Consider the following 10,192-nt stretch of genomic DNA (forward strand, 5'->3'; position numbering starts at 1 on the left):
GAAATGCAAATTAAAACTACAGTGACATTCCATCTCACTTTTTAAAATTTTAATTTCTTTATTGGGGAATTAGTGTTTCACATTCGACAGTAAATACAATAGTTTGTACATGCATAACATTTCCCAGTTTTCCATATAACAATACAACCCCCACTAGGTCTCTGTCATCCTTCTTGGACCTGTACTCTCCCCCATCCCCACCCCAGAGTCTTTACTTTGGTGCAATACGCCAATTCCAGTTCAGGTTTCCATCTCACTTTTGTTGAGAGTGGCCAACATCAACAAACCAGGAAATGACAGATGTTGGAGAGGTTGTGGGGGAAATGGAACTCTGCTCCACTGCTGGTGGGAATGCAGACTGGTGCAGCCCATTATTCACAATAGTCAAATACTAGAAGTAGCCTAAATGCCCAACAACAGGGGCCTTGGCTATAGCAATTATGGATATATCTACTCCATGGAATACTACTATGCCATAAAAAGATGATATTGTGCCCTTTGGGACAAAATGGATGGAAAAAAGATATTGTGTACTTTGGGGGAAAAATGGATGGAACTGGAAGTGATTAAGCTTAGCAAAATAAGTAAGAAATGAAAGACCACTACCAGGTGGTTTCACTCATGTATGGAATCTAGAGATCTGATACACATGAAGTCGCAAAGTTTGTAAGGCTTTGTGAGAACTCTGTTGGCTATCTTTGGTGTGTGTCGGGGGGTGGGGGAGGTGGCATAGGGACACAAAACATTGAAGGTTGTATTGTGTAGAACTATACTCTGTAATCCTACAATTTGCATCCCACTATTAATTACAGGAAAAAATTTCAAGAAATCTAAACAATTTAGTTCCGGAATTTATACTCTATATGTATACTTAAACTATATATATATACATATACATATATATACATATACATACACACAATTTCTCAAGGTATTATATTACTTTAAAAATGTTTTGAGTACCTCAGGAGTTGTTCCCATCAATGTTATACATGCAGGTTCCACGGTATCCTGATCAACACTAAAGGTTAGTCTTTAAAAATTAAAAAAAAAATGTTTAAGATTTTTTTTTTAATTTCTTTATTGGGGGATTAATGTTTTATATTCAACAGTAAATACAATAGTTTGTACATGAATAACATTTCTCAGTTTTCCATATAACAATACAACCCCCACTAGGTCCTCTGTCATCCTTCTTGGATCTGTATTCTCCCCCCCACCACCCCTAAGTCTTTTACTTTGGTGCAATATGCCAATTCCAGTTCTGGTTCTACTTGTGTTTTCTTTTCTGATCTTGTTTTTTAACTTCTGCCTGAGAGTGAGATCATCCCATATTCATCTTTCTGTTTCTGACTTATTTCACTTAACATGATGGGCTGAGTAGTATTCCATTGTATATATAGACCACAACTTACTCAGTCACTCACCTGTTGTTGGACATCTGGGTTGCTTCCAGGTTTTGGCTATTACAAATTGTGCTGCTAAAAACATATGTGAACACAGATCTTTTTGGATGGGTGTGCTGGGTTCCGTAGGATGTATCCCCGGGAGAGGAATTGCAGGGTCATAGGGTAGGTCCATTTCTAGCCTTCTGAGAGTTCTCCAGACTGTTCTCCACAGAGGTTGGGCCCATTGACATTCCCACGAGGAGTGTAGGAGGGTTCCTTTGACCCCACAATCTCTCCAGCATTTGCTGCTGTTACCTTTTCTTTTTTTTTTTAATTTTTTAATCTTTATTTATTTGCTGGATAGAGACAGTCAGAAATTGAGAGGGAAGGGGGTGATAGAGAAGGAGAGAGACAGAGAGACACCTGCAGCACTGCTTAACCACTGTGAAGCTTTCCCCTTGCAGGTGGGGGCCAGGGGCTTGAACCTGGGTCCTTGCACACTGTGACATGTGCGCTCAACCAGGTGTGCCATCACCTGGCCCCGCTGTTACCTTTTCTGATGTATGACATTCTCACAGGAATGAAATGGTATCTCCTTGTTGTCTTTATTTGCATTTCTCTGACAATCAGAGACTTGGAGCATTTTTTCATGTGTTTCTCAGCCTTTTGGATCTCTTCTGTGGTGACTATTCTGTCCATGTCCTCCCCCCATTTTTGGATGGGGTTATTTGTTTTCTTGTTGTTGAGTTTGGCAAGCTCTTTAAAAATATCAGTTTCCTAAGTTGATAAATGGAACCTGTCTATTTAACAAACTGGAATAAGTTTAATCACACAGGTGAATATCTTCACATGTGTATTTGCCACTACAACTCTGCAGGTTTTTATTTGGATGCAATCTCAATATACTAAGATATCTCTTGTGTATTAATTCCATCACGTTATTTTTCAAATGCTTTGACGTCTTTGATCTTACTTAATCCTCAGACTAGCCTCAAGAAGGAAGATCATTCTCTACTCACACATTGAGCTTGCATTAGTGTCTGACAAGTGAGACAACATATTCATTTAGTGGTTAAATGGCTTTGGAACTTGGCAGATGTAGACTGGAATTCTATATTTTAAAAAATATTTATTTACTCCCTTTTGTTGCCCTTGTTTTATTGTTGTAGTTATTGTTGTTGTTGATGTCCTCATTGTTGGATAGGACAGAGAGAAATGGATAGAAGAGGGGAAGACAGAGAGGGGGAGAGAAAGACAGACACCTGCAGACCTGCTTCACCGCCTGTGAACTGCAGGTGGGGAGCCAGGGGGTCGATCCTTACACTGGTCCTTGCGCTTTGCACCACGTGCACTTAACCCACTGTGCTACCGCCAGACTCCCTGGAATTTTATCTTTTATGCTTCTTGCGTAAGTCATTCAGCTTCTAAAATGATTACTACTTACTTCATAAGGGTTGTTGAGAAGCACACTGTTTTGTTTTGTTTTTGCCTCCAAGGTCATCGCTGGGGCTTGGTGCCTGCATTACAAATCCATTGCTCCTGGAGGCCATTTTTTCCCCATTTTTGTTGCCCTTGTTATTGTTATTATCATTATTGTTATTGTTGTTATTGCTGTTGTTGTTGTTGGATAGGACAGAGAGAAATCGATAAAGGAGGGAAAGTCAGGGTAGAGGAAAGATAGACACTTGCAGACCTGCTTCGCTGCTTGTGAAACAGCCCCCCCTCCCGCAGGTGGGGAGCCGGGGGCTAAAACAGGGATCTTTGAGCTTAATACTATGTGTGCTTAACCGAGGGCACCACTGCCCGGCCCCTTCCAGATCCCTTTTCTTTTTTTTAGCCTCCAGGATTATTACTGCAGCTCGGTGTCTGCACTATGAATCCACTGCTCCTGGAGGCTATTTTTCCCCCTTCTGTTGCCCTTGTTGTTTTATCATTGTTGTGGTTATTATTATTATTGCTGTTGTCATTGTTGAATAGGACAGAGAGAAATGGAGAGAGGAGGGGAAGACAGAGAGGGGGAGAGAAAGACAGACACCTGCAGACCTGCTTCACCACCTGTGAAGCGACTCCCCTGCAGGTGGGGAGCTGGGGTTTAAGCCAGGATCCTTACAATGGTCTTTGCTCTTCCTGCCTAGTGTGCTTAGCCCGCTGCGCTCCCGCCCGACCTCCCAGATCCCTTTTCTATTTTCAGAATGTAATAATGATGTGAGCTCCCAAGTGGCATTGCCTGGGAATAAGGTTCACCATATCCTTACAAGCCATATTCAAGTGTGATTGTGAGTCTCTCCAATCCCTGTCAACTGTACAGCAGGGTGTTTTAAAAGTGGATTCAATTTAGAAGTTAATGCTCTAAGGGTCCAGCAGTAATTATTGTATTTTCCAGCAAAGACTTTCCAGAGGTGTCCCATTAAGTATCACTTTTGTGCTGCTGTGTGAAGACAGTAGGCCACTCACTGTCGTTCTGCTCTCCTCCATTGTGAGTAGCCCTTTTTGTGTTAGGATATAACACAACATAACATGTCATAACATGTGTAGTAACTGTTTGCTCCTCTCTAGTTTAATCTTGTTTCCCCACCTCTAGTTTTCCTCATGAAGAAGTGTTCCTTTAAGGTATTCTATTTGTGACAAAAGTCTTTTCATGACAGTGTCTTTCCACATTAGCAAGGACTTCCCTTTCCTTTGAGATCAGGGTTATTGCTGTGCATCATTCATGCTGTTGTCTTATTACACTAATTGACTTAGTGCAGTTGCCTGAAATTGTTAGGTATACTGAACCCACATCGAGGTGGGTAGATGACACTCCCAGATGTGCTGTTGTCTGGTGGTCCATAATGCTGTCCACCGTTTGCCTGACTGAACAGAATGACAGCTTGCTCAGCAATAGGTGGTCATCAAGTGATTCCAATCTGAGAATTTCCCTCAGTTTTGTCCAGTGATAAAAGTCAGGGTTAAAATCCTGAAGACAACACGTGGCACAAAGCGCAGGGACCGGCGTAAGGATCCCGGTTCGAGCCCCCGGCTCCCCACCTGCAGGGGAGTCGCTTCACAGGCGGTGAGGCAGGTCTGCAGGTGTCTCTCTTTCTCTCCCCCTCTCTGTCTTCCCCTCCTCTCTCCATGTCTCTCTGTCCTATGCAACAACGACATCAATAACAACAACAGTAACTATAACAAGAAAACAACGAAAGCAACAAAAGGGAATAAAAAAAAAAATCAGGTTGTACTACTGCATGATACACAAGGAGCCTACCATAGAGAGCATTTGTGGTGACACAGACGACTTTGACTTAGTGTTCTCTACTGCAGCAGCTACACAGATTTCATCCTGTCTAGAGTTAATGATTTTCTACTCCATGACACTGGGAAGGAGCACTTCATGAAAATTTGACCCCGGGAGTTGGGCTGTAGCACAGCGGGTTAAGCACACGTGGCGCAAAGAGCAAAGACCAGTGTAAGGATCCCGATTCAAGCCCCAGCTCCCCACCTGCAGGGGAGTCACTTCACAGGCGGTGAAGCAGGTCTGCAGGTGTCTATCTTTCTCTCCCCCTCTCTGTCTTCCCCTCCTCTCTCCATTTCTCTCTGTCCTATCCAACAATAATAATAACAGCAATAATAACTACAACAACAATGAAAAACAACAAGGGCAACAAAAGGGAAAAAAAAATATATATATATAAAATCTGACCCCAAGATAAATTCCTTACCTTATAGATAACTGATAAAAACAGAACCAGAAAAGATACTTGGGGGATGTTATCATAACAGAAAGGTTGACACAGCATTAAAATTATTGCACAAGACAATTCATGTGCATTTTCTGAATACAGGTTGGTTACAGGTATGAGCTTTTATGTCAAGTGCATGGAGGTTTGGTGTGCATAGCTCTTGGGTGAGTGAAATGAAGGTAAGCAGAAGAGAGAAGTCTATGACACTCAATATAGCTTTCATTTCTCTGTCCAGCCCCTGTATTCATTGTCTGCTTCTTGTCCTTTTTTCCCCTAGTCTGGGAAAAAGTGTAAGGATGGAGCCTTAGCTTTACGTTGGCTACCTTCTTAAAAGTTCAGATAGGGACACTGCCCTGAACTCCCTTTTTTAAAATTATTATTAATTGATTTATAAAATAAAAAATATCGACAAGACCATAGGATAAGAGGCCTTGTTCCACCACCAGAATCCATATCTCATCCTCTCCCTTGAAAGCTTTCCTATTCTTTATCCTTCTGGGAGCATGGACCCAGGATCATTATGGGGATCAGAAAGTGGAAGGTCTGGCTTCTGTAACTGCATCTCCGCTGGATATAGGCATTGGCAGGTCGATCCATACTCCTAGGATGTCCTTCTCTTTCCCTTCTGGGGCAGGGCTCTAGAGAGGTGACGGTCCAGGGAATATTGGTGCAGTTCTCTGTCTGGGGAAATCAGGTTGGTGTCATGGTAGCATCTACAACTTGGTGGCTGAAAAAGCACTAAGATACAAAGCAAAACAAATGGTTTAATAATCAGGAACCTAAAGGCAAGAATATAGCCAATGAGATTTGGGGGGTCTCCCTTTTGGAATTATAGGTCTATTCCAAGGGACCCATGACTTTACTAACAACTTTTTCTCCCTTTTTAAGAGGAGATAGGAACTGATTAGGAGTCCCTCCCATGATTCTTTCCAGTGTGGCTAGAGGGAATCCTTGAGCTGGTAGTGTTATTAAAAGACATAATTGTCAGTTGGGAGGTCATAATATTTAATGTTTTGGTCTTCTGGAAGCACACTGTGAAAGGACTTTCATACCAATATAATATTATTAGTAAGAGTGCTGGTTCTGGACAGGAGCAAAGGATATTAGCTTTGAGGGGGCTGGGTTATAGACACCCTCCTTTTATTTTCAATGCATAGATCTTTCATTAATTATTTTTTAAAGGAGACAGTTGTACTCGTTAATATATAAAGATCTAGCTCTCCCATTTCTTCAGTATTTCTTTAACAGGAACTATATCAAAATAATTATTATAAACTTGTATAATTTAAAGAGTAAACAGTTCAATAAGAGCAAAATTCACATTACAGTTAATTTTGAATCTACATCAGTAGGTGGTCCCAGACATGTTATTTTAAAAGAGAATCTCATTTCCTCATTCATAAGTTTGACTAATTTTTTGTCCATAAATTAAAATGTTCTTGTACAAAGTATGTATGCATATTTATTCATACATACTTAAATTTCTGAAAAGGATTTAAATGTTCTCTCAGATCTAAAGGTCATTTCCTACTTCATGGGTTCATTTAACATTATTATGACTTTCTTTTGTTACACTTTTTTTTTTTTTTTTTTTTTAATATTTATTTTTATTTATTCCCTTTTGTTGCCCTTGTTGTTTTATTGTTGTAATTATTATTGTTGTTGTTGTTGTTGGATAGGACAGAGAGAAATGGAGAGAGGAAGGGAAGACAGAGAGGGGGAGAGAAAGATAGACACCTGCAGACCCGCTTCACCGCCTGTGAAGCGACTCCCGGGCAGGTGGGGAGCCGGGGTTCGAACCGGGATCCTTATGCCGGTCCTTGTGCTTTGCGCCACCTGTGCTTAACCTGCTGCGCTACAGCCCGACTCCCTTGTTACACTTTTGTAAAGACTCGGTTTCCTTTGGGTAAATGAACTGATTGCATTTTAGCAATGTTTAAAATAAGAAGTTACTAAAAACTATATTTCAAGAAATTTGTATTTTGGGGAAGATTGCATAGTTCCCGTACAATTACAATACCAAAAGACTTAGTATTGCCTCTTAGACCATATTTTCTAGTTAATTCAGTATACCAGGTAGATTTAATTCACTTATACTAATACTTCTCTTTCCTGAAGGAAAGAGGAAAAAAAAAAATCAGACTGTTCTACGGGGTCCTTCTATAAAAATCCCCATGTTACTTCTAAGTAAAAAGGCTTTTTTAGAATTTGATTTCAGGTAGCTAGTTAAAAATATTAAGTCCCAGGAACCGTCAAATGTCTCACCCAGTAGGATGCACGTGTTACCACAGGAGAGGACCTAGGCTGAAGTCCCGGGCCACTGCATAGGCGCACCTACAGTGCAGGGAAGCTCCCTGAATTGCGCAGCAGTGCTGTGTTGTCTCGCACTATTTCTCTGGTTCTCTCTCCCTGCTAATTTTCCCCTGTCTCTCACCCTCTATCTAGAGGGAAGAAAAACGGCTCCCAGATGTCATAGAGGAGGTGTATGTGGAGCTATTCTGTTGGCAGGAACTTGGCATGATTTGTGGTAGAAGGCACGGTGCTTCTGCTCCTCTGGCTCTGGTAAGATTTGCACTGTACTTGGTGAGCTCCAAGGAGCCCAGGATTTCAGGCTTTCTGTCTGCCCAGGATCTTGACCTTGTTCCTGCTTCTCCCGGTCTCTGTCATTTCTGTACCTACTAGTCTTACAAGACCAGCTCCTTCTTCTTCTCCATCTCATGCTGGACTTGGGTTATCTTCTAACAGATGTTTTTTTCTTTTTAATTTTTTTTTGGAAATGGAAATATTGACAAGACTACAGGATAAGAGAGGTACATTTCAATACAATGCCCACCCCCAGAGCTCCATATCCAATCCCCTCCTCTGATAGCTCCCCTATTCTTTATCCTTCTGGGAGTATGGACCCAGGGTCATTGTGGGATGCAGAAGGTGAAGGTCTGGCTTCTGTCATTGCTTCCCCGCTGAACATGGGCACTGATGGGTTGACCCATACTCCCAGCCTATCTCTCTTTCCCTAGTGGGGAAGGGATCTGGGGGAGCAGGGATCCAAGATATATGGTGGGGTCATCTGCCCAAGGAAGTCGGGTTGGCACCATGGTAGCATCTGGAACCTGGTGGCAGAGTAATGAAGCTGAAGAGTTGGCATTCCACGCCTGATGTCTCTGGACACAGTCTGAAGTGAAGCATGCCGAGGTGGTGCTGGTTGCATTGATTAGGTTGGGATCAACAGATGCAGTTTCTTTCTCTCTTCCTTTCTTTGCCACTTTTTCTCTTTCTTGAGCTCAGTCTTTCTTTCTTTTTTTAAATGAGTGATTTAATATGGATTTACATAACCATAAAACCATAAGATAACAGGAGGTAGAATTCCACACCATTCCCATCACCAGAGTGCTGTTCCCCCATTCCCTCCATCAGAAACTGCAGTAGCTCTCCCAAGGCCCCAGATATGGGTTTGACTAATACATGTCCCTTTTTTTCCCCCTGAAGGTCCTGCCTTCTCTTTCTTTCTAAGCCACACCTATACCTATTACTACTTCCAAGTGTCCTTCCTTCTCTCTCAGGGTCCTGATGGAGTTAGAGTTCAGACCCCTCTGGTCATCTTCCCCTAATATTTCTCCCCTTCTGAAGTATGGACCCCAATTCTTTACGGGGTGCAAAAGGTGGGAGTTCTGGCTTCTGTAATTGTATTCTGACTTCTGCAGGAGACGCTTCTCACGGATGAGCTGGAAGTTCTAATCATCTTGAACATTTTTCTGACCCGTTGCTTCCCCCTTGTGTCCATCTGTGGTTCTGCAGCATTGCCTCCTTTCAGGGTCCCTTCCAGACTCTGGAGTTAGTTCCCTCAGTGGTTAGAGCTGAGTAAGATAGAAGCTAGTCTCTCACCACCTATTCCCCAAATTAATTAGAATATTAACTACAGGCTCTGTTATTTTGTCTATGGGTGCGGGGATGGGGGGGGGCAGGACTGGTGATGGATCTCTCTCCAGTTGATTCGTATTCTGCTGCACAAGGGAAACTCAGGCATGAGAGTGCCAGATGCTACCCCTTTGGGTTGGAAGCTCCCCTCTTGCTTTTATATTAGTCTGAGAGCTGTAGCCTCTTGCTGGTCTCTAGAGTTCTCACAGAGGTACTGTAGTCTGGATGTTGTGAAGTTGAAGAAGAGGCTGTGACTTCTTGGTCCACCATTTTGATGATGTCACCCTACCCTCACTGTCTTTTTTTTTTAATTTTTTATTCATAAAAAGGAAACACTGTCAAAACCATAGGATAAGAGGTGTACAGCTCCACACAATTCCCACCACCAGAACTCTGTATCCCATCCCCTCCCCTGATAGCTTTCCCATTCTCTATCCCTCTAGGAGTATGGACCCAGGGTCATTGTGGGTTGCAGAAGGTGGAAGGTCTGGCTTCTGTAATTGCTTCCCCGCTTGGCAGGTGGATCCATACTCCCAGCCTGCCTCTCTCTTTTCCTAGTGGGGAAGGGCTCTGGGGAAGCGGAGCTCCAGCACACATTGGTGGGGTTGTCTGTCCAGGGAAGTCTGGTCGGCATCATGCTGGCATCTGGAACCTGGTGGTTGACAAGAGAGTTAACATACAAAGCCAAACAAATTGTTGACCAATCATGGACCTAAGGGCTGGAATGCAGATGAAGAGTTGGGGGACCCTCCATTTTGTAGATAGCTAGTAGGCATATTTTAGTTATATTCCAGTGGGCCTGTGGCTATACTAGTTTGGTTTTTTTTCCCCCCCTTTTTCTTTTTGTTCCTGATCTGAAATCTGATATGCCAGTGGATCTAAGTTATTGTCTGGGGAAATGATGTCATGGCTGGAAAAAGGACCAGAAAGCTAGATCAGGGAAGAGAGTATCTCCCTAATATGGGAAAGGGCTATAAATATTGTTGACTGTAAACCCCATTGATTTGATGTGATCTGGAGCCCATAATTAACTTAGGAGCCTGTGTGACCTCTGCATCCCTCTAGATCTGAGCTCACATTGTGTGGTCATGAGTAGGAACATTCCATGCTGCCCCAGTATCAACCCATCTTCCTCAGGTGTAGCATAGAGTATGTTGTCCATCCTCC

The sequence above is a fragment of the Erinaceus europaeus genome, chromosome 16 (assembly GCF_950295315.1).
Source record: "Erinaceus europaeus chromosome 16, mEriEur2.1, whole genome shotgun sequence".
NCBI lineage: Eukaryota > Metazoa > Chordata > Mammalia > Eulipotyphla > Erinaceidae > Erinaceus > Erinaceus europaeus.